A 17,367-nucleotide genomic window follows, 5' to 3' on the forward strand; every position below is an offset into this window, starting at 1 on the left:
TTTCATAATAGTATTGAGTACATTGGATAATTTTTCTTCTATTCTTGAGATACTTCACTAAGAAGAATATGATCCAGCTCCATCCATGTAAACATAAAAGAGGTAAAATCTCCATCTTTTTCTATGGCTGCATAATATGCCATAGCCTACATATACCACAATTTGTTAATCCATTCATGGGTCAATAGGCACTTGGGCTGCTTCTTTGACTTGTCAATTATGAATTGGGCTGCAATAAAAATTCTTGTGCAAATGTCTTTGTTATAAAATGATTTTTGGTCATCTGTATATATACCTAGTAGAGAAATTGCAGGATTGAATGGCAGGTCTACTTTTAGTTCCCCAAGTGTTTTCCAAACTTCTTTAATGCAATCCCTATTAAAGCACCTCTGTCATACTTTAAAGATCTGGAAAAAATAGTACTTCGTTTTATTTAACAAATGGTGCTGGGTAAACTGGCTGGCGATGTGTTGAAGACTGAATCAGAAAAAAACTCAAACAGCCAAGACATTACTCAGAAATAAAAACAAAGCAGGAGGAATTATGCTACCAGACTTCAGGCTATACTATAAATCTATAGTGATCAAAACAGTATGGTACTGGCACAAAAACAAAGAGGTAGATGCAAGGAACAGAATAGAGAATCAAGAGATGAACTCAACCATTTATCATCATTTGATCTTTGATAAGCCTATCAAAAACATAAACTGGGGTAAAGATCCCCTATTTAACAAATGGTGCTGGGTGAACTGGCGGGCAATGTGTAGAAGACTGAATCTGGACCCTCACCTTTCACCATTAACAAAAACTGATTCTCACTGGATATAAGATTTAAACTTAAGACATGAAACTATAAAGATACTAGAAGAGCCTGCAGGGAAAACACTTGAAGAAATTGGCCCAGGAGAATATTTTATGAGGAGGACCCCCAGGGCAACTGAAACAACACCAAAAATATATTACTAGGATCTGATCAAACTAAAAAGCTTCTGCACAGCCAAGAACATAGTAAAGCAAGCAGACAGCCCTCAGAATGGGAGAAAATACTTACAGGTTATGTTTCTGACAAAGGTTTGATAACTAGAATCCACAGAGAACTCTAATTAATAAGAAGAAGTGATCTCATTTCATTGCGGGCAAAAGACTTGAACAGAAGCTTCTCTCAAGATGACAGGCTCATGGCCCACAAACAAATGAAAAAATGCTTATCATCTTTAATCATAAGAAAAATGCAAATCAAACCACTTTAAGATATCATCTAACTTCAGTATGAGTAGCCCACATAACAAAATTCCAAAACTACAGATGTTGGCAAGGATGTGGAAAAAAGGGAACACTTCTGCACTGCTGGTAGGAATGCAAACTAATACATCCTTTCTGGAAAAACATAATATTTTTTTAAAAAGAAAACCCACTTCACATTTCAAACAGTTCCAGAGAGTTCTTTACTATAACCTTGAAATTATGAAGAACTAAAAATTTCAAGTTGAATCAATATGAATGAAGAGACAGTGAGAACCTGTTTTGGTGAGTTTCATGCCACAAGACCAAACAACTATGACTCAAAGGAAGACTTTAAAAAATCTCAATAACCTTAATTATACTTACACCGATGCTATTCAAAGTGAAATGAACATTTAACAATATTTATCAGATTCATTTATGAGCTATCAGTTTTACCCGTTTAACCAGCCTAAATAAATCATAGAGCTTTATCTTGCCTTCTTGTCTAACCCAATTCAGCAATTCTCTGCTCAATTTTATTTTTTCTGCTGTAGACAGGGAAATAACAGTCATAGACTGATGACAATGTGTCATGGAAAAAAACTACTCAGTCCTTCTGTTTTTTAGATAGTTTCATCAGGCTTCCAGGTCTGTATGCCAACCCAATGGCACCCATAGCAAATTCTGCAGGTAACTTTTTAAATGTTTTCATTGTTTCAATCCCATACTAGTCATTACTACTCTTTCCCGACATTCTTCCCCCAAGTAAAGCCCTCCTTCCTTTGCTTCCCCTGAGCCCTCTGGAGCCCATCATCACGTGTACAGAAATTCTTAGTCTCAGCATCTTCATGGATTTTTCCCATCACCTTCTTGTTTTAGTTGAAACCTTATTCTCCCTGCCTCCCCCCTCCGCCCATTCCCCAGGGCGGAGCAATTCCCCATTGCTTTTCTCCCTTCTTCTCTCTTTCTTTCTGGAGTTAAGAGAGTTTACAAGTTCCACCTTTGTATCTTCCAAACAAAAGTGCTACTTGGTACTCAAAAAGAAAAAACTCCCCTTCTTTAAAATTCATGCCATTCAATAATACTACCTCCTCACTCCTGCTATTTGATTATTGATAGGTAATAGCTATTGAATGCTTACAATATGTCAGAATTGGGGCTTAATATTTTCATTAATTATCTTGTTGGTCAACTTCTTGGCCCCTCCAATGCATTTCCTGAATCTTTGTACCTCCTCTCCACCCCATCTCCTTTTAATAACATGGGGAACTTTAATGTTGATGGGGAAAAATCACTCAACATTCTTCTCTGACCTCCTCATCGCCAGTGATGACATCCACACCACATCAACATTAGAAAGTCCTCCAACTCTGAAATCTTTCTTTTTTTAGGTCACTTTATTGCCCTCGGCAGACTGCTGTGGCATCACAGCTCACAGCAACCTCCAACTCCTGGGCTTAAGTGATTTTCTTGCCTCAACCTCCCAAGTAGCTGGGACTACAGGGGCCTGCCACAACACCTTTATTTTGTTGCAGTTTGGCCAGGGCCAGGCTTGAACCTACCACCCTCGGTATATGGGGCCAGCACCCTACCCACTAAGCTGCAGGCACCGCCCCAACTCTGAAATCTTACATGCTAGCACGTTCCAGTACGATTGCAACTTTCCATTCCGCTAACTCAGTAGTTCTCAACCTTCCTAATGCCGCAGCCCTTTAATACAGTTCCTGTGGGTCGCAACCCACAGGTTGAGAACCACTTCTACCTACACTTTAGCTTCATATGGATATCCCTATTCCCCATCTCTTTTTTCCAACCATCAATTCTCTCCAGATTCTATTTCCTCTCCACCATACAAGACCATGTGTTAATTACATCACTTCAGGTACTCTTTCACCACTGCCCTAACAATCTCACTTCTTGCTCTCTTGCCACACTAGTCCTGCCAAACTTCCTAATATTCCTTCCTGAGACCATAATCAATGTAAAACACCTAAATTTTCTCATCCCTCACTCATTTCTCATTCCACTGCAATCAGATGTCCACTCCTACCACTTCCCAGAATCTATTTTCCCTAAGGTTCATACCATGACCTTCTAATTGTTATACTTTTAATGCACATTTGATGCCTGTAATGGACATCTGACATTCTGCATGACTACATAGTGTCTCAACTGTCTTCTTGTGTTTAGAAAGGAATTACCACCTTATAAGGTGAAGCCTATTTCCCACCACAGAAGCTAAGCATGCCGGAATACTTGTGTCTATAGCCTCCTGTCCCACTGAAGTGTGAGCATATGACCTAGGGTTAGCTCATCAGAAACACCGACTATAGTTACTGAATGGTAAACTTAGGTAGAAACTACGCAGGAACTTTTTGCTAGAGCACTGCAGTATCACCAAGTCCCCAGAGGCAGTGGGAAGTGGTACACAGTGTCACTGATGGTGGTCTCAGCAGTTTGTTACACGGTCATTTCCAGTAGCAGCAGCAGTGGTATATTCCTGTTACTGGTTATACAATATGATTTTGTGCATTGTTCCTGGTCACATAGCCTCCAAACGTTTTCCTGGTCTTTCCAAAAATTCTGTGAGTACTTAACATTCTTTTTATTTACTTCAATTATGGGGGTACCTATGTTTTGGTTACATGAATTTTTTTGTACATTTGGAATCAAAGGTATATGTATGCACATCACCGGGACAGTGTGCATTGTACCTCGTAAGTGTGAATTTACCCCTTTCTTACCTGCTTACTTTAACATTCTTTCAGTAACCTTTTTCCTTCTTCACATGAGCCATATTCGAACCCCAACTACTGCAACAATTGGAAAAACACTCTTCCCCTTTAGCTTCTATGGCACCTCCCTTTAGGTCTAATTGTTCCCTCAGGCTTTGTTCTTGGCAGTCTTCTCTTCTCAATATGCCCCCTTTCCCTGAGCAGCTGCATGCATCATGCGTTAATATGACATTAACCACCACCTATTCACTGATGACCTGAAAACTCACTTTCCAATCTAGACATTTTTCCTAATCTTACGGACCTCTTTGGGCATGTTGTTAGAATATTTATAGGTTTGTCATGTCTAATCCTCCCTAATATGGAGAACGTACTCTGGGTCTACAATCTCCCTAGTGAAAAACCAACATCTGGGTTATGCACGCATTTCTTAACTAAAAGTTGACATAGGTGATGTTAACTAGGTGGAGTGTATTGGCACTCCAATGGGTAATTTTCCTGCCATTGAGACAAAAAAAAAGAAATCTACATTTTTTGATCTACATACATAATATCTCTAGCAGTGTATACTAAATACTAGAAATATTAATCCTCCCCAGGAAGGGAGATGTTTTACTGTATATGCTTTTTTAAACTTGTGAATGTATCTCTTATTCAATTTTTAAAACAAATTCAGCTACAACATTAAATAAAAGTTCAAAAATATAACATAACCCTACTTAGAAACACTAAGAACATATCCCACTTTCTTTTGGAAAAAACCCTTTAAATGTAGTAAAGAGGGCCTTTGTAATTTGGTGCCTGGCAGCATCATCTCTCATCGCTTCCCCTCCAGGCATCTTCTGCTTTAGTCATACCAGGTTATTTGTGGTTCTACTACAAAACTGTGCCCTCATGCCTTCACTCAGGCCATTGCCTCCGTCTCAAACACTACCCCCCTGGTCACCTGTTTGGAAAACCCCTACTCACCTTCAAACACATTTTTCAATATTCCAGCAATAAGATCAGTCATGATATCCTTATTACTAAAAACTATCACCAAACAGAGCATGAAAATAATTTACCTTTTAAAATAAATATCAGAGGGATTTGACCTTATCCCAATAATAGCACTCTCTCACTTGAATTCTAATTTTCTTTCTTGACCTATAGAGAAAGGAGTATATGGACGGTAGTACCTTAGAAACTATAAATCAGATATCAAACACAGAAGTAAAATCCTCCACATGTGTCTTAATGAAAAGAAAGTTGAGAACTGCTGATCTAATACTCAACACAAACAGCTACCTCTCTGTCAAGATTCTCCTGATACCCACAGGCAGAGTTCAACATGCCCTCCTCTAGACTCCCATGAATGGTCTTTCATTCATTCCTTCCTTAAATACTTCTCCAGCACCTAACATGAGGCACACATAGTTTTAAGCACTGATAACAGATAAGTGACAAACTAGACCAAAATATTTGCTCTTCTGGAACTTTCGTTTGACTGAAGGAAGACTAACAAACAGAACAAATAAGTAAATGCTCTGTTACATGGCATTTCAGTAAGATGAAAAATTAGGCAGCAAATTAAAATAAGGGGTACCAGGAAGGAGGGGTAATAGTATTAAACAGGGTAGTGGAGGAAAATTTCACTGGGACAAATGAGCGTGCAAGCTATGTGATTACTTAAGTGAACCATGTTCCAACAGAAGGGTCAGCAAGTGTAAGATATCCTGAGGCAAGAATGGCATTTGTCACAATGTCTGTATATTGGGTTGACAGGCCCTTCAGGTCAGGAACCACACCTCCAATGACAATAATAATTAACATTTACTGAATGCTTCCAAAGGGCCAGTCAACAATAAGCACTGGACATGCAATTATCTCACTTACTCCTCATAACTGTCTGAGGCAAGCATATTGTAGACCCAACTTATAGTTAAAGAAACTGATACATAGTATCATTTGTTCAGTATGGCAAAGGCAGAAAATAGCAGAGCTAGAATTTGAACCCAGATCAACTGACTCCCAGGAGTATGCTCTTAACCCTTTGCACAACAAACACCACCTTTAATTTCCCATCTTTAAAGTTCTAGCTCCTTGAAGATGCTCAATTAATATTTGTTGAATGGAAACCTACATTGTGACTTCCAAGGAGAAATTGTGACGGCAGTAAATCTAGTAGTCTTTTATAAGGATTTACTACTTTATTAACAGAGCTCAGCTTGTTTGTTGTCTTTAAAACAGAGATGACGTTAAAAAATAAATGTTCCATGATGATTCCACCACTCTGAGAACAGCAAAGCCATTTCAACTGCATAATGGAATAAACTGGCTTAACAGATTTTTATTGGAAGTTACTCACTGAAGCTTAAATATAATTTGCTTCCCATCCATTGCTTCAACATTTTACTTTAGGCTTGTTTAATTCAATTCAACAATCATTCCCTAAAAACTAAAGACAAAAAGACACAGCCAACCGCAACCAGTGTCTGGGAGGCTGAGGCAGGTGGGTTACCTGAGCTCAGGAGTTCGAGGCCAGCCTAAACAACAGTGAGATCTGGTCTCTACTAAAAATAGAAAAACTAGGATGCTGAGGCAAGAGGATCACTCGAGCCCAAGAGTTTGAGGTTGCTGGGAGCTATGATGCCATGGCAATTTAATCAGTGCACAGAGTAACACTCTGTCTCAAAAAAAAAAAAAAGAGGGAGAGAGAGAGCTACCAGCGATAGTGATACAAAAACAAGGAAGACATAATCCCCTACCCTCACATGGACTATAATCAGCCAAAGAGGAAAGAAAGCCTGTAAACTGCAGTGCAGTGGCAAACACAAGTTAGCTACCACTGTGAGGACCAAATTTATGCAAGTCCTGTGACCATGCATAAAGGGAACTTTCTTCTAGTTCATTTAACAGGTCTGATGACCATATTCAGGGGAAGGATGTGGTTACTTAGAGTAAGAGGAGCTTTTAACCAAAAATGGGATAGCTTGCAACCTTCCATTTGTTTAATTCAATAATGTATCCAAAAAGCACATCTGCAGTCTCCATAGACAACAATCACTGAAGGAAGTTTAGAAATATTGCTTAAAACCATCCACTTCCTTTTTGTTTACAATTCAAACCATGAAATAAACTGTGTATTCAGTTGAGATATTATACATAAGGATCTTTTTCCTTCTAGAGGGTTTGAAACTTGAAATCTTTATCATTGGCTAAATAAAATCCAAAGGATACAGAATAGAGAATCTGGTTTTATCAAGGCATCTCCCTGTCTTCTCAGAATATTAATCTCAGGTTTTCTTCTTCCAAGGAGGTGAAAAGACTCTAAGTAATCCAGAATGTATTCTCCTTCCTTCTGAAGGAAGCAGTAGAATCCTGTTGTGACCTGTAAATTCTCAGAAATGATGGCATGTCAGCGTCTTATGGGGTAAAAACTCCAAAGACTTTGTGGGTTTGTCTATAGGCATTTTATGCACTGGCCTGAGCAGAGCAGTGGTCCATTTACCACTTCCCTGGCCAGAGCTCTTGATACAAAATAGCACTGCCATTAGGACAGCATCACCTTGACTAGTGAGATTTGAGGAAGGTTGGGCCTCCTGACCACATGTGCTAACACTATCTGTTTAATGCAGAGGAGAGGCACAGACAATTCCCTATGCAATCTATTTTGGCCTTAAAAGAGCATAAGCTCTCTCTCCAATATAGTGTAGTCTCATCTCTACCCAATACCAAGATTCCAGTAAGAAGACGGAAGCTACTCAAATGTGTAGCCTCCTGACAAGTGTCAGGAATTAGGCCTCTACTAGGGTCAGCAGGGAGGCAAAAAAAGCAAGTTTAGATGTGTAACATGTTCCTTGGAATTTGAGAAGCCTGGCATGGTAAAGTGCAACTGGGTTGTATCTGTTATAACAGGGAAGGGTGCTAAGTATTCCCAATGTTCAGGGACTAGCTCATTTGTGTTGAGCAAACTAAAGCCCTGGGAGGCAGAGCACACTCAGGAAAAGAACTTGACTGGGCACACTTCTGAGAGACCACAGGGAAATCAAAGCAGGTTCCCATAGAGGATGCCATGATGGTGAACTCGGCCCCAGGACACTTTTGAAAGGGACAGGGAGAAACAGAAGTCTCAGGAAGACAGCATAGCCCTAACTCAGGGACTTCTAGGTTTAAGGTAAAAAGAGCTTCCTTTCAGCTAGAAGGAGAATCAGTATTTTACCTGATGTTGGTCATAATTTTAACTTTGTCCCAACTCCACAAATAGATTTAAAGCCCTTGAGGGTTATCCCTCCTTGCAGCTCAATAGAGAATGACGATGAGACTACTCATCACTCCAGAGTCTTGCCCATTCTGTGAAACAATTGTCATCAGGCCCTCTATGAATAAATCTCTGTAGGAATGTTCTAAAGAAAATTATGACTTCTTCAAGAGTCTTCCAGCAAATATATAGTTCCAAAGTGTCTAGAAGCAGGCAGAAGTAAGGATAATCATCATTCTGTGTGGATTAAAATAATCAACTACATCTTTGGGGAGTAAGAGAAGCCTAAGAAAAAAGAAATTGAATTCTTATTAGGAAAAAAAGGGCACCACCAGGAGTCTCACATACACATACTACATAACATGAGGGATTTGACAGAAATGCAGGGCACAGACTTGGGCTAGGCCCTGCCTTGCACATGCTCTTACTCGCTCTGTGATGCTAGTAGGTCATTCAATCTTTCTGAGCTTCATCTATTCACCTCAAAGTGAGGAAAATGCATCTATACAGTGCTATGGCTCACAGTTGTTGTTATACAAGGGTGGGTACCCAGCTACAAAAACCAAGCCAAAAATGAAAAGGGAATCATAAAGGAGAGAAAATATTTCCCCTTAGTGAAAAGAAGAGAAAGCATCTCAATTGTCAGAAGTCAACTCTAGAAGGTTAATAAAGAGAGAAAACAATACTCCTTTCTGAAAAGTTATAAACACATGCAGTATTGCATATTCACCCCAAACAACTGTATAAACTAAACGCTAGCAGGCAGAGATCCTGCACTTGCGCTCTGGAGAGCTTCATGCATGAGTAAAAGTCAGTTTTACCTATTAAGCATATGAAATAGTGAAAATTTATAGAATGCAATTTATGGCTAGTATTTGTATTTCAAAACCTGCTTTAAAAGATCTAGTACTTCCTGACTACATAGACTAGAAACTACTAAAATAACAAACATGCCATTTACAAGTTTGTTTTAGTGGAAAAATTGTATATAGGCCTCAAACTGTTAACCCAATCCTGCTAAGTAATGGCAAATACAACAACTACAATTTATTAAACACTTGCAATACGCCAATCAGTCCTAACTCTTAGTCTTATAGGCATTAACTCATTTAATTCTCACAATCATCATATAGGAAAAATAAAATTCTCCCCATTTTATATTATTACTGTGTGGATATTTTTTATGAATTAACTACTGGAAGAGTAGCCATGAAAGATGAGTTCTATGCTGATTACAATCAGGTACTTTAAAAAACAAGCAATGAAATCAAAGTCTTCATGACTGTTCCAAAGACACACAAGTCAATTCAGACTAGTTTCTCCTATTCTCTCAGAAAATTCTCTCCCCAAATCAACCTCACTACAGTAGTAGAGAGCTGAGGCGTCTCACCTTCTTTTTAAGCAGTAAGTGGACTGTGTATATACAAGCAGCAGAATTAGGAAAAGAAAAAAAAAAGCAATGTTAGAATAAAATGATGATGTTCCTTCCACTCCCAGAAGATGAGTGCCATGAAAAAGCTTTGATTTGGTTCCTGCCATATTTGCATATGCATAGTTCCCGGACTCCAGGCTCTTAAAAGGTGACCTACAGATAGACAGGATGGTGTCCTGGGACTACCCAGGGTAGTACCTTGTGTACAGTCCATGGGAACTCAGTAATTAACAGGTTTCCCACATACCAGGCCCAGAGATGGGAAGGTGGCTTCAGTTCTTCAAGTGCTCTTTATTATCCAAATAACTTCAGCTCAGAAGTAAAACAAAGTGGGCGTTAAAAAACTCACAGAACATTCAGCCCAACCCTAGATGAGGCCAGTGATGCCCAGAGAGGGAAAGAAACTAACCCCAAATTCAGTGGCCTAATTGAGGCTACTCCATAGGTCCCTGAACTCTCACCTGGCTCACAGAACTATTACGATTTTGCTACAGCAAAATAATTCATAGGGACATTTTTTCAGAAAGTTAAAATTCAAAATTCTACAGATTAGTTTTGGTGATGGTAGTGATGTTATTTAGAAATACCTTTTAAAGTCATGGTGCATTTATGGAGAGTAATTTAAATCCCTTCCTGGTGATACTAGGACACAACTCCATATTTGTACAGAACAGAGTCCTTGGCTATAAAGGCCCTCCAGGCAAGCAAACAGAGCCACAGTTCTGCAGGCCAGAAGGCAGATGGCCAAAGGAAGCTGCCAAAGGGTGGGACTACTCAATCGCCCAGACCTAAATGGAGGGCTGATGACATAAGCCTCACCTCAGGAGCTCTGGGATCACAGAACTTTGGATTAGGAGGGGATCCCAGAATCACCAAGCCCACATGCCCCATTTTACAGATAAGGAACCAGAAGTGCAGGGAAGGGTGACTCATGCCAGGTGCAGAGCAGCAAATGACCAAGCTGAGACACAAACCCCAGTTTCCTGACTCCTCACATAGTACAAATTACTCCATCTGGCCAAATCTAAAAGAAACCAAAGTGAAGTATGTTTTCTATTATGGTAAGAAATATGCAACATAAAATTTACCATTTTGACCATCTTTAAGTTTATAGATAAGTGGCATTAAGAACATTAAATAATATACAGTCATCACCATTATTCATTTCCAGAACTTTTCATCTTTCCAAACTGAAACTCCTTATCCACTGAACACTAATTCCCCCTCCTCCCTTCCCCCAGCCCCTGGTAACCTCCAATCTAAATTTGGCTATTCTAGGGACTGCAGGTATGTGGAGGCATATAATATTTGTCCTTCTGTAGCTGGCTTCGTTCATTTAGCACAGTGTTTCTAGGGCTCGTTCATTTCGTAGCATGTATCAGAATGTCATTCCTTTTTATGGATGAATAATATTCCACTTTGTGTGCACCTATCACATTTTGCTCATCTAGTCATGACAGACACTTGTTTCTACCTTTTGGCTACTGTGAATAATGCTGTTGACATTGTTACAGATAACACTGCACAGATACCTGCTTGAATCCTCAGGATGCAATACTTTAAAATTTTTTGTTTTTAACAGACTCTTAACACAATGTTTACTATGTGCCAAGCAATGCATATTAAAAATGTGATATCACTTAATTCTCATAACTCCTATAAGTTAGGAGGCACTACCGTTACCCCCATTTTACAAAGAAAGAAATTGAGGCACAGAAAGATTAAGTAACTTGCCTAAGATTACAAAGTAACTAAGTGGCAAAGCCAGATTCAACCTCAAGCCACCTGGGTCAGGGTGGCTAGGAGGCCAAAATATGACCAGGAAGAACAGTTATAACACATCCCACTGGGCTTCCCAAAGGCTTTCTCTCAGGACGGAAGCCAAAGTCCTTATAGTGGTCCCCCCAAGGCCCATGTATTCTGCAACGCCTTCTCCCCTGATTCAGGAAATCACTGTCCTTGTTTCCCATCATTGACCCCTCACTCACTCACTCACTCACTCACTCCCCTATAGTCACTGAGAATTTTCTTGCTCCTCTGATGTGTTGAGCACAATTCCACCTCAGAGCCTTTGTACTTGTTTTCTTTGATCTGGAATATACTTTACCCAACATCCCTCACTCACCTCCTTGGGGTTATTTCTCAAATGTTATCTCCTTCCTTGACACCCCATTTAAAATCACAACTTCTCACCCAACATACCCTACCCCACCATCCATTTAGCATACTAGAGGCTTTACATCTGTTGATGCCTCATGCACTAGGATGTACACATATGCTGACAGGCACAGACGTCACCAGTGTGGCAGGCCCTCAATAATAACTAATTAGAGGAAAGAATATACAGCATCCACCTAGCACTTAATAGTTTATAAAGCTCTTCCATGAATATTATCCAGCTGTCTTCATAAAATAACTGTAATGTCTCAGAGGAATCACACCATGAAGGTCAGACTTTCTATCTCCTCTTGGTCCAGAGCATGCTCCTGATGGCCTGAGGGATGGCTTGTACTTTCTGTAGAGACTTAGGGAGCACTGGGCCAGAAAACAGCCCCAGGATACTCAGTCAGTGTCCTGGAAGCTTGGGAGCACATGTCTCCAGCCTGCCCCTCCCTAGTGAAAGCCTGAAGGCCAATTATGTTTCTGTATCAGAAATTCTTTACCATGTACTTCACTCTGCAACAAAAACTAGGACACTTATTTGTGAGGCATACAATCACTGAGACACCCTTGGTTCTAGAAACTCCTAAATAACTCATCTAACTTTAAATGTAGAAATTCACTGCCCAGCCTTCTTCTTCAATGTCAGACTAAGAAACAGATCTTACAATAAACAAGGGAACAGCATGGCCCCAAATCTGTGTTTTATTCTCTACTTATACTATTCTTACCCACCTTTCTAACTTCCACCTGCAAGGTCCTCAGGATCCAGCCCTTAGCTGCTTCTCCTGCCTTCTGTCCTTCCCCCACCTGCTGCCTTCTCACACACCTACACTCTAGCCACACGGAACAGTATGAATTCCTCAGATGTGTCATGGTCTACCTTACCACCTGCCCTTCGCATGGGCCGGTCTCCATGCCTGAAATAATCTCTCTTCTATCTTCCATGCCCCCTTTTTACCTGCTCAACTCCCTACTTACTTTTCATTTCTTTCTTGACCTCCTAGCCAAAGGACCTCCCTTGACCCTTCTCCCAAGCATTCAGCACACATCCCTGCTGTGAAGTCACCACTGTGCAATATCACGGCCAACTTACCTGCTCCACCTACACCATTCCTTACAGAACCATTAGCTTCTTAAGGGCAAAGACTCTATTTCAAAACCAAAGCACCAGAATCTACCTGTCCCTGAGCCTGGTGCTAACAGACACCTCACAAATAATTGCTAAATAATTGTGAGAACTAGATTAACCTCTGAGAAGACTGCTTCTGAACAAGAGTCTGACCACTTGCCCCCGAGTTACTCCCTACTACTTACAGCTCAATCTCTACCCCACTCATACCATTGAGTCTCTCTGCTGAAAAGCAAATATCAAGTCTAAATTCTTCCCATTAAAATAAGTAAGATAAATATAAGCCAATCCATCATGTATATGACATTCACTGAAATGCCACTAGTAAACAAGAAGAATTAGGAATAGCCTACCAACCCAGAGGAATTGTTAATTAACAATAACTTACATTAACTTGGGAAAAATTAGACAGTTATCAGTAAAGCAAAATGAACGAGGGATTTGGGGGCAGAAATCCTGGTTTTACTGGCTTGTTATCTATGTGACTTTTTAGCACATCACTTGATCACCATGAAAGTTTCACCAATTGGAAACACTCCCACTCACACATGGGTTATTGTGATAATAAACCAAGATAATAGATAAAAAGCATTTTTTACATTATAAATCACTATATGAATAGAAACTCATACAAATAAAATAATAATTATGATGACTATTATAGAAAAATGTTCATGACAAAAGAGCTGTATATAAAACTATGTATGACTACATAAATTATGGGTACATTTATGTGTACATTTTAGATAAAGGCTAAAAGGCAATAGGCATAAATGAAAACTTAATGGTTTTGGAAGGAGTCAGCAAACATTTTCTGTAGAGGTCCAGATAGTAAATATTTTAGGCTTTGGCAGCCATACAGTCTCTGTCACAACTACTGACCTCTGCCATTACAGTCTAAAAGCGGCCATAGGCAATGTATGAATGAAGATGAATGAAAATCAAACTTTGTTTGTGGATACTAAATTCTTAATTTCATGTCATTTTCATAGGTGAAAATACTGTTATTCTCTTTTGATTTTCTTCAACTATTTAAAAATGTTAAAACCATTCTTAGCTTATGGGTTATAAGCATAACATTTTGTGGGCTAGATTTGTCCCACAAGCCATAGTTGCTAACCTCTGGGTTAGGGCAATGTGTAAAAAGTAATTTTGTTTTACCATAATTGTCTTTAATGCTCTTATATAATTTTTATATTTAAGAAGAAAAAAATAGAAGATACCGTGAAATCCCCAGGGTCTGCCATAGCCATTCAAAACTGACCACATTCATTCAAACATGAGTCAGCTGGAACTTCGTGTCCTCTGCAAACTCATGCCCTATAACAAGCCATCACAACCCCAGAAATCTAGCTCCACTCTCTCCTGACAGTGCCCAGCATATGTTTTGCTTATTCTTCAGCTTTGGTATTTCAAGCTCCCTTCTTGAACCCTGTCAGCTCAAATCTTAACATTTTAACCAAACTATAAGCTCATCTCCTCCAAAAAGCCTTCCCTAACTAAACTCAGCCCAAAGAAATTACCCCTTTGCTTTATTATCCCTAAACTTTTTTTAAACACAGTCCTCAGTTGTTACACCCCAGTCTATCTTCTCTCTCCTGACAAGACAGCAAGATCAAGAGCAGGGCCCATGCCCTTTGCTACTTTTCCACTTCCATAGTTCACGGTACCTCAGGGCTGCACACAACAGCACTCCACAAATGCTATCTAAATAATGGGTGAGGTGAGAAGCCACTCAATGAACCAGGTGCACCAGCAGATGGTCCAGGTTTCTGCTATTGATTTTCACAATATGATCAGTGCTCTCTGCTGATCTGTCACAATTAGCCATATCACCCATTATAATTGTTCATCTGATCATTATATTGGCACATTCCAAGCTACTGCAAAAGTAATTATATTCTGTGCACAGAACCACTCACTCCAATTACAGGCCTTAGCAACAACATTATGAGATAACATACAAAGGCGCTATGAATCAATTGGCTGGGTACAAGAAGGATTTTAAAAAGGAAGAATGTAAGAATGGTGAACTGACCATGTGAAACCTGCTTTAATCAAACACAGTATTCTTCTGAAACCAGACGCCAGTGAGGAAAAGACTGCCAAGCCACACAGACACAAAGAGAATAAGAAAAAACGTGTATATATGGGAGGTCAGTGTCTTCCCCACTCTCATGCTCTCCTGCACCAAGTAACAGAGCCCCTCTTTGCTCTCCCTCCCCCGCAGAGGTCCATCTACTGCTGAGGGGGGGGGCGGGGGGCAAGTGGGAATCTGACAGGTGCTGTCTTCTCCCTTGTCAGGAGTTCAGATGTCTCAAAGACAGACCCTGAACAAAGGCTCCAAAATGTGTACAGTTACTATCTGCCACTTACTGAGCCTATTAACTCATGTGACAGATACAGCACTAAGTGATCTACACGCATCATCTCATTTATCATTATAATAACTGCACCAAGTAGGTGCTTTTACCCTTGTTTCACTAAAGACGTAGGAACAGCTGACAAACACTGGCTTGAGAGCCAGGCCCTGTGCTAGGCCTTGGGGATTCAACATTCAGCAAATCAGAGGATATCTACCTTTGTGGAACTTCTAGTGGGAGAGAAAAAAATAAGCAAAATTTTCAAAGTTTAACAAGATAGCATCTGAATGAGTAAAGTGCAATAAAGGACATTAAAAAGTTAAATAGGTGAAGAATCTTTTTTAATGAAGAGGGGGAGGGAAGGGAAGGGGAGTTTTTCTAGACAGTCTAAGCGTAATCATGCAGTGGAATCTCTGCAGACTCAAACAGCACCCTCCGGGATCTAAGCACCATGCTGGGCATGTTCTTTCCACAGGACTATGACAGAAGCTCCACTAGAGGCAGTCCCCCTCCGTACAGGTATGCCATGTTCAAGAACCTTCATCCAGGAAAACCGGGAAGACAAAGAGGAAAATACAGAGAGAGTCTGTAAAGCGTAAGATCCAGTGGGAAAATAAGATGAAAACACTTATGCTAATATACGTCAAAGAAAATGTTCTTGATGCTTTAAGAGCATTTGAACCTGCTGTGCACGTAATTTATGTAACAAGGAACAGCTGCTGTGCTGGTGCTCCTCTGGCGTTTAGCTAATGGAAGCTAGGCAATCTGCTTCTTAGTTGGAGTTACTGGAGACACAAAGCTGCCTAGCAAAGCATTTCTTTCTAAATACTCTTCTGGTCATGGTACTAAGGGTTAACAGGATAAGCTTTCCTCAGGCATAGAAAAATGTACTGGTAATGGGATAAAATGCAGATAATGTTTTTCTATAATGGTGTAATTTTAATAAAATCAAAGCCTTATTATAACTCTTGACTAATTTATTATATATTTAAAAAAAATACACTGTTCGGGGTAAGAACTAAAGCAATACAACCATCTCAGCAAAAACAGAGTAACTCCCTGGCTGAACTCAGGTCACCTCTCCTTCACCCTCTTATACAAAAACAGCTATGTGCCACACACTATTGTCTTTTCTATTTTCTTTCTTTCTTTCTTTTTTGAGACAGAGTCTTACTTTGTCATCATCAGTAGAGTGCCACGGTGTCATAGCTCACAGCAACCTCAAACTCTTCGGGCTCAAGTGATTCTCTTGCCTCAGCTTCCTGAGTAGCTGGGACTACAAGCACCCGTCACAACACCCAGCTATATTTAGAGATGGGGTCTCGCTGTGGCTCAGGCTGGTCTCAAACCTGTGAGCTCAGGCAATCCACCTGCCCCAGGCCTCCCAAGTGCTGGGATTATAGGCGTGAGCCACTACTGTCTTTTCTAGAACATTTTCCTGCCTCTCTCTGCACAAATCCTTTCTTCTTTGGGGTCTAAGTCAGACATTCCAGCCCACTCTAGTCCTCCTTGTTGCTGTTATCTCTCTACCTTGTGGCCACTCTCTGTCACTCCATAAGGACATTTGCTTGGGGCACAGACTCATCCAAATGCTCATATCTTCCTCGCTGATGATTCTTCAGTCTTGCAGACAAACCTCAGCATTTGGTCATCCTCCTCATCTCTTTCCCTCCTCTTTCCCTAAGCACCCACTGCCCAGGTGATAGCTAAGGACTTGTCACCTCATAGAGTTGTACAAATTCTAAAATCTCAAACACTGATGCACTCATCTATGGCCACAAGCCCCTTTTGGCTCCTTCACACCTTTATTCCTACTTCACCAGGCCTTAAAACTCACCAAATATACATCTTTCCCATCTCCCTGATCAATAACCCACTGGTGATATAACTCCTTCCCCCATATGGCCTCATCTTCCTATCAGTTTGCCGGACAGAGGTTTACAGAGTCCTTACTATTTGAAGGCTCTGACCTAGGAATGGACATTAAAACTGGTCACTTCTTTATAGAGCTTATAGTTTCATGGAAGAGTTGGACAAATTAATTATACTCACAGTACGGAGAGGGAATAAGAACATACAGA

The 17,367-nt window shown here is 40.2% G+C and overlaps 1 protein-coding gene across 2 annotated transcripts in view; it reads right to left on the reverse strand.

The window, feature by feature from the left end:
* The window catches only part of KCNH1 (potassium voltage-gated channel subfamily H member 1), a 421,068-nt gene that overhangs the window by 244,773 nt on the left and 158,928 nt on the right, over positions 1-17,367 (reverse strand). The gene's annotated exons all lie outside the window — the stretch shown is intronic.

This window comes from Otolemur garnettii, unplaced genomic scaffold (genome assembly GCF_000181295.1).
Source record: "Otolemur garnettii isolate 467f Iridium unplaced genomic scaffold, OtoGar3 scaffold00178, whole genome shotgun sequence".
Lineage (NCBI taxonomy): Eukaryota > Metazoa > Chordata > Mammalia > Primates > Galagidae > Otolemur > Otolemur garnettii.